This window comes from Taeniopygia guttata, chromosome 7 (genome assembly GCF_048771995.1).
Source record: "Taeniopygia guttata chromosome 7, bTaeGut7.mat, whole genome shotgun sequence".
Classification (NCBI taxonomy): domain Eukaryota; kingdom Metazoa; phylum Chordata; class Aves; order Passeriformes; family Estrildidae; genus Taeniopygia; species Taeniopygia guttata.
This window is the reverse complement of record NC_133032.1, coordinates 38,525,342-38,539,313: the sequence shown is the minus strand read 5'-3', so window position 1 is coordinate 38,539,313 and position 13,972 is coordinate 38,525,342. Positions and strand designations below refer to the sequence as shown.

Genomic DNA, 13,972 nt, shown 5'->3' with positions numbered 1-13,972 from the left:
ACCGGGATCTGCTGGACCTGCCGGACAGCGGAGAGCATCACTGGGGGATTCAGCCCAAACGGCGCGGCCACCTCCAACAGGGTGGTGATTGTGTGCTCGGCCTAAATGCTCTCCCTGCCCAGAGGGACTTGGGGCTGGAGCAGCCTGGGACAGTGGAAGGGGTGGGATGAGATGGGCAGGGGTGGGATGAGATGGGCTTTGGGGTCCTTCCAACCCAACCCATTCCAAACTCCGGGGGACAAGAATTTCCTATGGAAAGGGCCCCAGTGCTGAGGAAATGCCACCAGCAGCCTGGCAGCGCTGCTGAGGAGCAGAGTCAGCTCCCGTTAGCGCCGGCATCAGCCCATCTTATCAGCAGGGTGGGTGAGATAATGCCGATAATCTCGAGTTCCCATCGCAGACGTGTCGCTGACACCTCACGGAGTTTGGAGGCGGAAGGGCCCACGAGGCAGGAAAGATATGTACATATATCTGTGTGCAGAGGAGCTCTTACCCTTTATTATGCAGGTATTTTCGGGAGCTTGAAATGCCACCTTTGGAACAGAAGATTCCGATGGCGCACGGAGGGAAGGGGGAGAGGCTGGGGGCCCCCCCTGCTCCCCCAACTCACTTGAAAGAGTGTGCTGGAGGTAAATTAATTGCCACAACTGTGCCGAGATGAGATCTCAGCCTGGCTGAGGGGATGGGAGCCTCTCCCCTGCCCTGTGTGATTGAGGGGATGGATCCAGACAGGCTTTTTCCCATGGCAAGGAGAGGATTCCCAAGCGCCATCCCCGCCTTTGGCTCGGGCAGCTCGGGGTTAATCGCACCCCAATTCACCGGGTACTGAGGTGTAATTTCTATAGTTTCCCCCCCTCCACGCAGCCCCCCGAATAATCCGACTAGCTCAGAGATATGGGGCTGTGAGGGGAGGAATTCCAGGAGAGGGAAAAGTATTCAAAAGAGGCTCTTACCCCAGGGAAGTTGGAACAGCTCTCTTTATTCTGTGGTGTCCATGGAGAGTGGGGCAAAAGAGAAAGAGCAGAAAGTTTTAGGGGTCTATATAGGTTTTGGACAGGGTGGGCTTTCCTGGCTCCCCGTTGGGGCAGGAAGGAGGATCCAGGGGTTATCCTGATCAGAGTCACAGGGCCCGGGGAAAGGGGGGCACAGGGTGTCCAGGAGCTCACCATAACACCGAGGTGCCCCTCCAGCCGGGCCCTTGGCCCCGCTCAGGGCTCTCCGAGTGGATGCACACCTGACCACCGGCTTTTGGGATAAATTAGGAGTGATTTTAGTCAGGCTTCAGCAGCGACTGAGCCCGGTCTGGGCATGGCTGGGGCTGGGAGCGCCTGGCAAAGCCACGCAGAGGGGAAGCGCTCGGGAGTTAACTGCCTTTCACCACAGCCTTAAATTGAGATGTTTTTACCCTCTGTTTTCTTTCCCATATTTTATTTTATTCTTCTCTCATAGTTTCCCCATCCCTGCAGTGATCAGCCCTGATATACGAGAGGGATTTTCACTTGAAGGACTGTGCATCTTTAAAATGTCTTCCCTTTATTCTTCCTAGTTCTTACACATGTAATTTCCCCTTTAATTTGACATCATTTAACGGCACATTACACGTCAATGATGTGATCTGTGAATATTTACAATGTTCGTGTCATTTTTATTTTCTAATCCAATTTAAGTAGCTCTGCTTTTTATGACATCATGAATTCTTCAGTCTTTTTAGTCTTTTTGGAACTAATTATTCCATTAGTTCCTTTGAACGGGCTCCGTGTTGTCAGTCATTTTCTGCCCGTTTGATCATCAGACCTTTGCTGCCCTCCTTTGCATCTGCAGCCGGAGCTGGAGGAGGCTGTGCCCAGTGCTCGAGCTGTGCCTGAGCCTCACGCTGCCCCCAGCACGGCTTTGCTGCTCAAATAATCCTACAGAAAGTCCTTCAAATGCATCCGGAGGAGCAGCTTCCCCCGAGCCCATCCTTGGGTCCTGGCAGGAGTGTTGTGCTGTGCACACTTTGCTCTCCGGGCTGGGCAGGGCTCCCTTCCAGCCCTGACTTTGTGCTGGCCACGTCCCAGGAGCTGGAGCAGGAGAACCCCAAGAGGATCCAGCTCGTGGCCCTGTGCTCCATCCCCGAGTTGTGACTCGTGGTTTAGGGGGATTTGCAGTATCTGGCCTTGCTGGATCGGCAGGAGAAGGGCTCAGCTCCTTGAGCATCCAGGCTTCCCAAAGGCTTTCCCAGCCTGTTCCCATCCCAAGGAGGCTGGAATGTGGGACAGGCAGATCCCAATCCCCGTTCCCTGTTTACTGGGAATGTTCAACATTCCCTCTGTCATGCTAAAGAGCTCTGTTGTCTGTTGCTGCCCTCTGTAGTGATAGAGTAGAGACCACACGGTTCTCCTGTGCAGCAATAATTCTGTTTATTGGCAATCGAGAATGCATTACGGAAATCAGCGTGGCTGCAAACCCAGGGATTTCCCAGTTTCTCCTTCTGTTGCTTCCTTTCATTTAGGATTATCTAATCTTCCCCAAATCATCAGATTGAAGGGGTCTTCATGGACTCTTTATTTTTATTTCTTCCCAATTAATGTTTAGAATGTTTCAGGCTAACCTTTTGTAGCTGACCTGCTTGAAGTGCAGTACCTTAAAAGCCATAAAATCTCAGAGCTTTTACCCCCAGAAAAGAGAGAGGCTGTTCCTCTGGATTCCACAGCACAATCGTTTCTCTGAAAGGACAAATTAACAGAAAGTCCCAAGTGTTGCTCATTGTCTCCTTTCCTTGAAACTTTAGATAAAGCAACTTATTTTTTTTATACAGTTAGTTGTAAAATGCAGAATACTCGGGGAATAAAAAGCTGATATTGGCCTGTTGTGTTGTCCAGCCGCTTCCATTGTTATGCAGATTTCTCCTCAGTGTTTTATGGCAGTGTGTGCAATATAAACTGAGATTGCTGAGCAAATAATGCTAGAAAATAATGCTGGAATTACCCTGCCTCTCCATGTTGATGTACTTTATTTTATTTTCCTCTTGGTATAAAAATTCAAGTAATGAACCTTTAAATATTGAAGACTTCATAAAACTTCAAGTAAAATCAGACTGTGTGTTGCAGGCAGTAACCCACATGCTTTAGGTGGTGGAGCAGAAGTCCCTCACACTGGAGGGAGTTTTGGAGAGGGTTTTGCTTAGTGGTGACTGTGGGCTTTGTTTTCATTTTGATATAAAGAAAAATAATTAATTTCCAAAGGTCCATCTCTGAAGTTGGCCCTGGTTGTCGTCCAGGTCTCACAAAGTGTTGAAGATGAGGGAATGGTCTGGTTTGGGAGTGTGGAGTGTGTGGGATGTGACATTTGGGGTGCAGGTGCTTCGTCTGAGGTGGTGTTCAATGGAAAGGGGAATTTCCACCTGGAGATCAGCGGGACTGCGCTGCTCAGAAGGGATCAGGTGTTAGTGCTGGAAGGGATTTCTGGGGATGTTGGGAAGGAATTCTTCCCTGGGAGGGTGGGGAGGGGCTGGAATGGAATTCCCAAAGAATCTGTGGCTGCCCCTGAATCCCTCGGAATGTTCAAAGCCAGGTTGGACACGGCTTGGAGCACCTGGGGTAGTGGAAGGTGTCCCTGCCCATGGCAGGGGTGGCACTGGATGGGATTTACGGTCCCTTCCCACCCCAACCAGTCTGGGAGTCTGGATCCATTAAAGATGTTGAGGTGTCCATGGTGTCTGTGTGCTGCTGGAGCTTGGGGCTGCCCCTCAGTGCCTGGTGCAGTTCAGGTGGGGTGTTCATGCATGGGGTTCTCCATCCATCCCTCCGTCCATCCATCCATCCATCCATCATCCATCCATCCATCCATCCATCCATCCATCCATCCATCCATCCATCCATCCATCCATCCATCATCCATCCATCCATCCATCCATCCATCCATCCATCCATCCATCATCCATCCATCCATCCATCCATCCATCCATCCATCCATCCATCCATCATCCATCCATCCATCCATCCATCCATCCATCCATCCATCCATCCATCCATCCATCCCAGTTTTCTGCCAGGTTCATTTCGGACACCCAGGGTAGGAGTGGCCCCAGCAGGGAGCTTACTCACTGCCTCTTACTCCACTTACTAACATTATTTTAAAAAGATCAAAAAAATAGCATTGACAGGTGTGTGAAAGCTAATAATAATTTGAGTAATAAATAACACTCTGCAATAAAAACCCCCGAAAACAATAATTCCAGAGAAATAACTTTCCAGATGAAGTAAGTAAAGGAAATAAGGCAGGAATTGTGGTTATAGCATGGCTAGGTGTTAAATTTATATGCTAATAATTACATATTTGTTGGAAAGGATAGCGGAGTCTGATCACGTAGGGGCAGAAGCAGGAAAATGCAATGTGGAAGGATTTCCTTTAATCCTGCTTGCCCAGCCTGTGTGGGTGTGTGCGGTTTGCTCTCCTGGAAGGATCTCCAGGGAAGGAGGGATGCCCCCCAGCAGGCAGAGTGGCTCCTTCCCCTTTCAGGAGGCTCCTTTTGGAATATTCCCTGTGCTCAGAAGTTTAAAAGGGAGTCACCAGATCCTTGTGAACTTGTTAATAAATATGGAGAGCACGGCGGATTTTTTTACTTCTCCACCAAATTGCAGCCGGAGGAGGGAAACCAAACCCTCCCTACAAAATGGATTTTTTGTAACAGAGTTACAACATCAAAATCTTTATTGGTGACATTGCAGGAATAACCCTGTGTGTTACTTCTTTGTGTGCAGATGGGAAAACCCCAGACATTCCTGTCCTAAAGTGAGGATCTTTAGTTTGTGACCCGGATCTGTAGTTTGTGATCAGGATTGGTAGTTTGTGATGAGGATTTTTAGTTTATGATGAGGATCTGTAGTTTGTAATGAGGATCTTTAGTTTATGACCAGGATCTGTAGCAGTGAGCAGGATCTGTATTTTGTGACCAGGATCTGTAGTTTGTGACCAGGATCTGCAGTTTGTGACCAGGAGCTGTAGTTTGTGATGAGGATTTTTAGTTTGTGATGAGGATTGGTTGTTTGTGATGAGGATTTTTAGTTTGTGACGAGGATCCTTAGTTTGTGACCAGGATTTTTAGTTTGTGTCAAGGATCTGTATTTTGTGACCAGGATCTGTAGTTTGTGATGAGGATTTTTAGTTTATGACAAGGATCTGTATTTTGTGACCAGGATCTTTAGTTTGTGAGCAGGATCTGTATTTTGTGACCAAGATCTGTTGTTTGTGACCAGGATTTTTTAGTTTGTGATCAGGATTTGTTGTTTCTGATGAAGATCTGTAGTTTGTGACCAGGATCTGTAGTAGTTAGCCAGGTTTGAGCCAGGTTTGCTGTTTGCTGATAAATGAGTGGTGGGATTTCCCTGGGGTGGTGGTAATTAGCCAGGTTTGCTGTTTAGTGGTAAATGAGCGGTGGGATTTGGCTGGGGGGTGGTAGTTAGCCAGGTTTGAGCCAGGTTTGCTGTTTATTGATAAATGAGCGGTGAGATTTCCCTGGGGGGTGGTAGTTAACCAGGTTTGAGCCAGGTTTGCTGTTTGTTGGTAGATGAGTGGTGGGATTTCTCTGGTGGTGTGGTAGTTAGCCAGGTTTGCTGTTTGCTGGTAAATGAGAGGTGGGATTTCCCTGGGATGGTGGTAGTTAGCCAGGTTTGCTGTTTGCTGGTAAATGGGTGGTGGGATTTGGCTGGGATGGTGGTAGTTAGCCAGGTTTGCTGTTTACTGATAAATGAGCAGTGGGATTTCCCTGGGGCGGTGCTGAAACACCCCTGGGTGCCCTGGCAGGACCCTGGCCAGCTTTGGGATGCGGGGTGGCACACTGGGGACACGAAGAAGCCCTGGAACTCTGGAACCCCTGGTGCCAGAGGATTGCTGGTGAAGCCACAGGGAGCCCTGTGGCTCGGAGCGCTGTGGCCGGGCTGGGATGCAGGGGATGCAGGAGCTGCAGGGGATGCAGGGGCTGCAGGGAATGCAGCGGCTGCAGAGCTGCGGGGAGCAGGCTGAGGCAGGATAATCGAGTGGCACAGGGCTGGGCGCAATCAGCGGCCGCGCAGCCGGGCAGTGTCAAGTGCCATCCATCCTCTCCCCTGAGCTCGGCGCACGCAGGAGGAGGGGGAGCGATCAGACAGAGCTACAGAACCGCGCTGACCACTGAAGTACCTGGTTAACAACTTAATTATCCCAGTTCAGCTATCAGTCAGCGACAAACCCGGACAATTTAGGCATCCTTTATAATTTGCTATAAAAATGGCATAATGATAAGGACGGTGTTGCTCGATTTAGAATCCGCATTAAGTGTGTTTAATTTAATTTTTCTAATTATATTTCTAATAGCTTAAATATGCGCGCTGATAAAATGGTTAGCCACCTGCATTTAAATGCCACCTGATGCGTTTATTTTGGAACAGTAGCAGATTGATATAATTTGAGCACGAGCTCCTCTGAAAATTCCTTTATTAATGGGTGTTAAATTGTTCTTTGTGCTGCAGGTGAAGTTCTGGAGCTGCCACTGGGGTGGCAATGGCTGGGAAATGCCTGGAACATGCAAATATTTATTGTATATTCTGAGCTGGGGACAGGGAGGGGTCTGTTCAATTAAAAACGAAAATTTGTGGTGGCGTCCTGTGGTTCTCTTGTGCTCATTAAGCCTCTTTTTTTCTTATATCAGGTGAGTTAATTTTTTACAAGGAGTTTGTAGATTAAGGACATTCCTGTATTATTCCATGTTAAGCATCCCCATATAATACCAATTTACCAAAGTAACAAATAGCCACAAATCTGATTAATTCTATGTTGCAGGTTCAGTGAGAGCTACCTGTTTGCAAATGTTGGATGTTTCCTAAATAATTCCTCTTTTGAGCTGAAATTGGGACTTTTTGCCTAAATCTCTATGTAAGATCAAGGCAAATATTAAAAAATTAGTTAGAGAAAAACACACACACAAATCTTGTTCCTTTCCTGGCAGTAAATTAAAATTGACTTTTAAAACAACTCGTGTGCAGCTGATGTTGAGCTGATGTCTCCAGGCCAATTCAAATGTATAATAAATTACAAATAAAAGAATCATTTAGAAAACACTACTTAAAAAAAAAAACTAAAACAGCTTCACTTCCTGAATTGCATGTGGCAGATACTGTTCACAGGGCTAGGACAGGAACAGAAATCCATAAAATCAATGTTTATTAATTGTTTATTTGCGCTCAGAGCTCTGTTTATTCTCTGTGCTTCACCACCAAGCGAGGAGGTTGTGCTGTGAGAGGAGCAGGAGCCTCTGCTGGGACAAACCCACCACGGAGCTGCTGAGAGCAGGGATTCCATTCGGAATTTTAATTCCTTGCGCGGAACGAGGTCAGATTAAAAAGGTACTTTTAACGAGCACCATAAAGGGCAGCAGGGAAATGAAGCTGAGGGTGTCCGTGAGCCCCGCACACACCTGGGCTGGACTCTGCCCCTGTGTCCATGAAATTCCAGCAGGAATCTGGGAAAGAGGGGTGGGAGCTGTGGGAGCTGGGGGTGTGCTGCCTGCTCGGGATGGGGATGGAGCAGGGATGGGGATGGGGATGGAGCAGGGATGGGGATGGAGCAGGGATGGGGATGGGGATGGGAATGGAGCGGGAACTGGGATGGAGCAGGGATGGGGATGGAGCAGGGATGGGGACGGGGATGGAGCAGGGATGGGGATGGAGCAAGGATGGGGATGGGGATGGGTATAGGGATGGAGATGTGGGGATGGAGCAGGGATGGGGATGGAGATGTGGGGATGAAGCAGGGATGGGGATGTAGCAGCGCTGAGGATGCTCCTGGAGATGCTCCTGGAGGTGCTGAAGAGGTGCTCCCCACATCCCCAGCCTTTCCTTACATTTGAATTTTGATTTGCCTCTTTCCCCAAAGAGCTTCCCCCTCTGCCACAATTCCCCTGTGCCCTGTGTCTCACTGGATGATCTGGGATCCTCCTGCTCCTCTGGCTCTGCCCACATTCCCCATACCCTCACACCCATTGCTGGGTGGGTTCTAGAACCATCACCCCCAAACCCACTGGTTCTGATCCGAGGGCTGGTGTTGAAAAAACCCAAAGTGTGCAAGTCTCACATGAAGCACTTTAAACACAAGGAGTACTCCCTTCCCAAAGCCCCCCATGCTCAGAGCTGCCTCTGAGCCCCTGGAAGTCTGTAGGATTCCTTTTATTGACTTGGCTGAGCTTGAATCAGCCAGTGCCACAGGCACACAGGGACCCCAGCCCCTGGCATGTGGATGATTTCCATTTCAGGGCCCTTGATCTCCTGTGGATTCCCTTAACATTTACCTAAAGAGGAGGAATATTTCTGGTGTCTTGCACCAGAGGTGTGCTCGTATTTGAATGTTTCTGTTCTGGGGGCTGGTGCAGGCAGTACCAGTACTGGGGATGGACCCTAATCCATGATCCGAGCCCACACCTCCAGTCTGAAGCTCCCTGTCCTGTCACTGCCAGCTACGGTAAACGGGCTCTTCTCTGGCAGAGAAGGTTGATGCCAAGTAACAAAACCTGTGTTTTTTGGTGAATTATGCTGAAATGAATGTGTCTGCACAGAAAAGCAGGAGGTGTTGTATCTGTACGTGTACATCTGTAAATAAACTGCGAATTCACTGAGGCTGGGGTGGAGCAGGTGCCTCTCCCTCGGAGGGTTCTGCCTGCAGCCCTGTTACTGCTGCTGCTGCTGCTTTTGCCAGTGGCAGGCTTTGTTGGAAAGACTTTATTTTCTGATGCTTATGTGGATGTCATATGGCCGACAACATCTGTCCTGAGCGCTTCCTAGCAGGGAGATTTTGAACCATCGCCAAAAAGATGGGTTTCATCTCTTGGTGTTGTTACCAGGGTGTTACAAGGGTTGGTATTCACTAATCCAGCTCAGGATTGGAAGGGAGCGGTGGTGAGGCACAGGCTGCTGCAGGCAGCTGCTTCCCCACACACCGGGGACACTTTGCTGCAGAGATCCCTGAAGGAACTGCTCCTGCCCCAATGGAGCGATCCTGCACCTCTGGGTGCTGTGTCCAGCTCTCAGCACAGCAGGGACAGGAGCTGCTGGAGCTGGAAAAGGGCCTGGAGCATCTCTGTGCCAGGAGAGGCTGAGGGAGCTGGGGCTGCTCAGCCTGGAGAGGAGCCCCAGTGAGAGGAGCCTCAGCCCTGGCTGTCCTCATCTGTCCCCACATCCCCTTCTGTCCCTGTGTGTCCATCTGTCCCCGTGTGTCCGTCTGTCCCCGTGTGTCTGTCTGTCCCACGGGCAGGGCTGAGCCCAGGAGCTCCCGGCACAGCAGGCAGAGCTGCTGCCCTGGGCAGGGCCCGGGGAGGGCTGGACGCTCCTCCTGGGGACATCCCAGAGCCCCCGGACACAGCACGGACACGGCTGTGACCCCCGGACACAGCACGGACACGGCTGTGACCCCCGGACACAGCACGGACATGGCTGTGACCCCAGAGCCCCCGGACACAGCACGGACACGGCTGTGACCCCCAGACACAGCAGGGAGCACAGGAAAGATCTCAAGGAGGCTCTGACTGCTCTGAGGGAGCTCAGGGAGCTCTGAGGGAGGTCCGAGGGAAGATTTGAGGGAAGATTTGAGGGAAGATTTGAGGGAAGATTTGAGGGAAGATTTGAGGGAGCTCCGAGGGAAGATTTGAGGGAAGCTCTGAGTGAGCCCTGAGGAAGCTCTAAGTGAGCTCTGAGGGAAGATTTGAGGGAAGTTCTGAGTGAGCCCTGAGGGAGCTCTGAGAGAAGATTTGAGGGAAGATTTGAGGGAAGCTCTGAGGGAAGATTTGAGGGAGCTCTGAGGGAGCTCTAAGTGAGCTCGGAGGGAAGTTCTGAGGGAGCTCAGGGAACTCTGAGGGAGCTCTGAGGGAAGATTTGAGGGAAGATTTGAGGGAAGCTCTGAATGAGCCCTGAGGGAGCTCTAAGTGAGCTCTGAGGGAAAATTTGATGGAAGCTCTAAGTGAGCTCTGAGGGAGCTCTGAGGGAAACTCGGAGAGAAGATTTGATGGAAGCTCTGAGGGAGCTCAGGGAGTTCTGAGGGAGCTCCGAGGGAAGATTTGAGGGAGCTCTGAGTGAGCCCTGAGGGAGCCCTGAGGGAGCTCTGAGGGAAACTGAGAGAAGATTTGATGGAAGCTCTCAGGGAGGCTCTCAGGGCAGTCTTGCTGCAGCTTCTCCTCGGGCCTGCTGCCATTCCCAGGGAGGACACAGAGCTGTGGGAACACCCCTTAGTGCCTTGGGTGATGCTCCAGTTCCTCCCGAATTCCAGGCTTGTGCCTGGCTCCGAGCCCTCCCTGGCCAGTCCCTCCCTGGGTGACAAACACTTGGGTAATGCTCCATTGTGTACGGCTGAGAGACAAGTGCCATGTGCCAGCACGAGAAAATGAAATCAGTATTTAATTACTAAATATTCTACATCTAAAATTAAAAAAAAAGCTTAAATAATTCAGTTTGATTTGGTCTAATTAGCCTGATTTCCTAGTATTTAGCCCTAATTATGTGATACATAAGCCCTAATTATGTAGTACGTATACAGTGTGCTCTCTAAAGTTAAAGATCAGAACGGATACTGACTTAAATGATAAAATATGTTAAATTATTAATTATAATTAATCTTACAAAATAGGCATAATTAGTTTAAGTACTTTAGATATTCTACTTAATAGCATTACGCATTATATGCAAGGTTTGAGCGTTTTACAAATACTCTTATCCAAGGAAAACACTGGGGAGGTTTGGGACTCGCTGGAGCAGGCACAGGGACCTGGGCACCCTCAGTGTCCTGCGCTGTCCCACGGGATATCAGAGCCTGAAATCTCTGGAAATCTCCTTTAATCCCTCTCAGGTTTATCAGCTGCTGCTGCAGAGCTGGGGAGGGCTCCTGGGCTGGTCAGTCCAGGGCAAAGAAGGGTTTTAGGGGTTCCAAATCCAGCCCTGTCTGCTCCCACAACCTGCCCCGAGTCACAGCAGCACCTGGGCCAGGGCACAATGTCCTGCCCGTGGAATGGGATGAGCTTGAAGGTCCCTCCCACCCCAACCCATGCTGGGATTTTGGGATTCTGTGGCATCAATCACGCAGTAAAAAAAAAAAAAATGTGTGAGGTGTTTATAGTTCTTCCACTTCAAAGGTGCTTTCCAACATTTCCCCAGTGTCATGTGGGCACAGGTGGGCTGGAATTGCTGGGAAAACTGGGGCTCACTGGGTTTTTTATAGTTTTTATTGTTTTTTATAGTTCTGCCTCTGGTGAGGGCAGGAGTTGGTGGGGTCAGTGTGGCTTTGTAGCCTCAGTGGGGTCTGTGTGGGGAGAATGCAGGAATGGGTGAAGGAAGGAGGGGATTCCAAACTCTCCCGAAAACCAGAAAAAATACAGGGGTCATTCTGTTTTCCATTTCAACACTGGCAGGGACAGGGGGCAGGGAGACACTCAAGAATATTTTTATAAACATGTTCAGCCACTCCTGGCAAGAGAATTGTTGTTGCACACCCAGCTTGTTGCAGATTGATGGTTCTGCAACGGAATAAACTCCAATAAATGCAGAAACCACAGTGAACCAAACGAGGCCATGAAACCATCTCAAGAGAAAAGACATTTTCAAACCCACCCCCCTGTGACAGGAACTCCTGGGCTGTTCCCCAGCCCCAGAGCAGCAGTCACAAACCAGGCAGTTGAAATGTCCTTTGTTCGCAGTTTTGAGCTTTCCAGGCTCTGTTTCTCACCTGTTTGAAGGAAAATTCTCTTTCTCCCTGACAACTGGAGATTATTCTCAGATTGGGTAAATCAATATTGCCTGGTTGGGTTATTTCACAAACCAGATGTAAAGCCAGGAATCTCCTCCAGTGACCCATTTGCAAATACCTGAAGGAAAAAAAAAAAAACAAAACCAGAATTAAATCTGCTGACCAAGACTTTCACCTTTATGGAGGGCATTTTTCCACCAATTCCAACAGGATGGATATATTCCCAGAAATATTTCTCCCATCACTTGGATAGCCGTGGGTAGCAGCACATGAGGGGATTTTCCCCTCTCTTCCATGTGTTTCCTCTCTTCCATGTGTTTATGTACTCTTTAATCTGCTGTTTGTTTTAGAAAATGGGTGAATATAACAATTTTTTTTTGTTTTATTGAAACCACCTAAGAAAAATTATTTAATACACAAAGGAATTTCTAAATCTTGGTTTAATTTTTTTTTGTGTTCTGCATTACAATACGGAAAAGATCTGTCCTTCTGTCTGACTAATGTTAGTTTGATGATTATACCAATATTAACTGCTTTACTTGAGCAAGCAAAGAAAAAGTAAAATACCAGTCAGAGCAGCTGCTAATTCACCGAGTGTTGTACTCTGGTTATTAAAAATACCCAAAAGATGTACCTTGGTGGTTCAGGCTTTTGAATTAGAAGCAGAATATTAATTTAGGCCTGAAGCATGATTAAACATTGTAAGGCCCCTTAAGAATTTTCACCAAATTTTCTTGGATTTCTCTTTATTGGGTCTTCCTCGACTGTGTTTAGCCGTGTAATTGCTTTGCTCCTTTGTTGATAGGTTAAAGCACAATGTGATTTTCTCCATGTCATAATATTTAAGAGGACGGTTCAATGTTCCGCATGTCTGATGTGCAGCTGAGGCAGCGCAGGGGGAGCGGGCTTGGCCCTTTGGGGGCATTTTCCCATTCTTCCCTGCTCTTTTCCCTTCTATTTCTGACACTCTGCAGAAGCTGCTGGGCTGCAAAGCTCCCTGTGCTGCCTGGGAATTTGGGAGGGGTTTTCTGGAGCAGAGAAACTCCCAGTCACAGATAAATGGAAGAAAAAAAAACCCCAAAAAACCCCAGCTCCTTCTCTGCTCTCCTGTTTGTAGAAGGAACTCAGAACATGACATTTCTCAAGTTTCTCAGGGAGAGCCAGGAGTTAAAATGCAATACTTGAAATTCATCACTCATATGCACCAAAATAGTGGTGATTTGGGCATAAAGAAGATTAAAACCTGGAGCTGGATGTCAGGGGTGGAATAAATCAAAATAACCTGGAGTCTGACATCGGGCTTGGGATCTTCTGAAGCCAGAGCTGAGCAAGACTAAAGGGTGACAAGACCCAGACTTGCTGCCCTGGAGCTGGGTTTGGTAACCAGGTGGGAATTGCCCACATGGACAATTCTGATTCCTGCCCTGGGCAGAGCTGCAGGACCTGGGGTGTCCTGGGGTCAGGGACACCTCGGGGTTGGGCTTGGGAAGGAGCAGTGCACGGGTGGGGACCTTCCCTTCTCTCCAGGAAGGCTCCCAAGGGACAGGAGCATCAGCAGCACCCATGAGGTGACACCCAGGGGGCTCCATTTCAGCTCCTGGTGCAGAAGGAGCAGGTTTGGGGGGTCCTCACCAGAGCCTCTGCCAGCCTGGCAGAGCAGCAGCTCTGGGTGTTGTTTGTGGGATTTCAGGAAAGCTGGGATGAGTTATCCAAGCCCAGGAGGGAGCTGGCAGGGAAGGAAGGAAAGGGCTGAGGGATAACTTTGGGCTGAGTGTCGGAATCTGAGGTATCGATGATTCCAAAATTGTAGAAAGTCTCTGTCTGTCAGCCCCGCTGCCAAAGCAGAAGCCATAATTGGTCTGTGCTGTTTCAAGGTTGTTTATTCTGTTTATCTCTACCATGTTCTGCTGCCCTGCCGCAGCTCTGTCCTGCAGGGCAGCGTGTGGGGCTCTGCCCTCAGTGGGATGGTACAAACATTAAATACCACAAACTACCTGTGCTGGATTTACAATAACGTGCCAATATCTGTCACCTACGTTGGACAGTGTGTCCCCAGCCTGAACCAACAGAAAAATGCCAACACCACAGTGAAACATGGAGGGCATGAAGAAGGAGAAAAAGGACAAGGCACACCCAATTTCCTCCATCTTGTCCCCTTTGGACCCCTCATCTAGAATCCTAAAATTTTACTTTTGCACCCGTGCCACACTTAATTATTGCTTATATCAAACAC

The 13,972-nt window shown here is 49.0% G+C and overlaps 1 long non-coding RNA gene across 4 annotated transcripts in view; it reads left to right on the top strand.

Moving 5' to 3' along the window:
- Positions 1-13,972, top strand: part of LOC116808619 (uncharacterized) — a 178,839-nt gene that overhangs the window by 142,412 nt on the left and 22,455 nt on the right. For 2 of the 4 annotated variants that reach the window (XR_012056879.1, XR_012056880.1), the window contains one exon: positions 7,237-7,361. The exons of the other annotated variants lie outside the window; for them this stretch is intronic. This is a non-coding gene — a long non-coding RNA (uncharacterized lncRNA). The remainder of the gene's footprint in view (positions 1-7,236; positions 7,362-13,972) is intronic. 4 annotated transcript variants of the gene reach the window in all.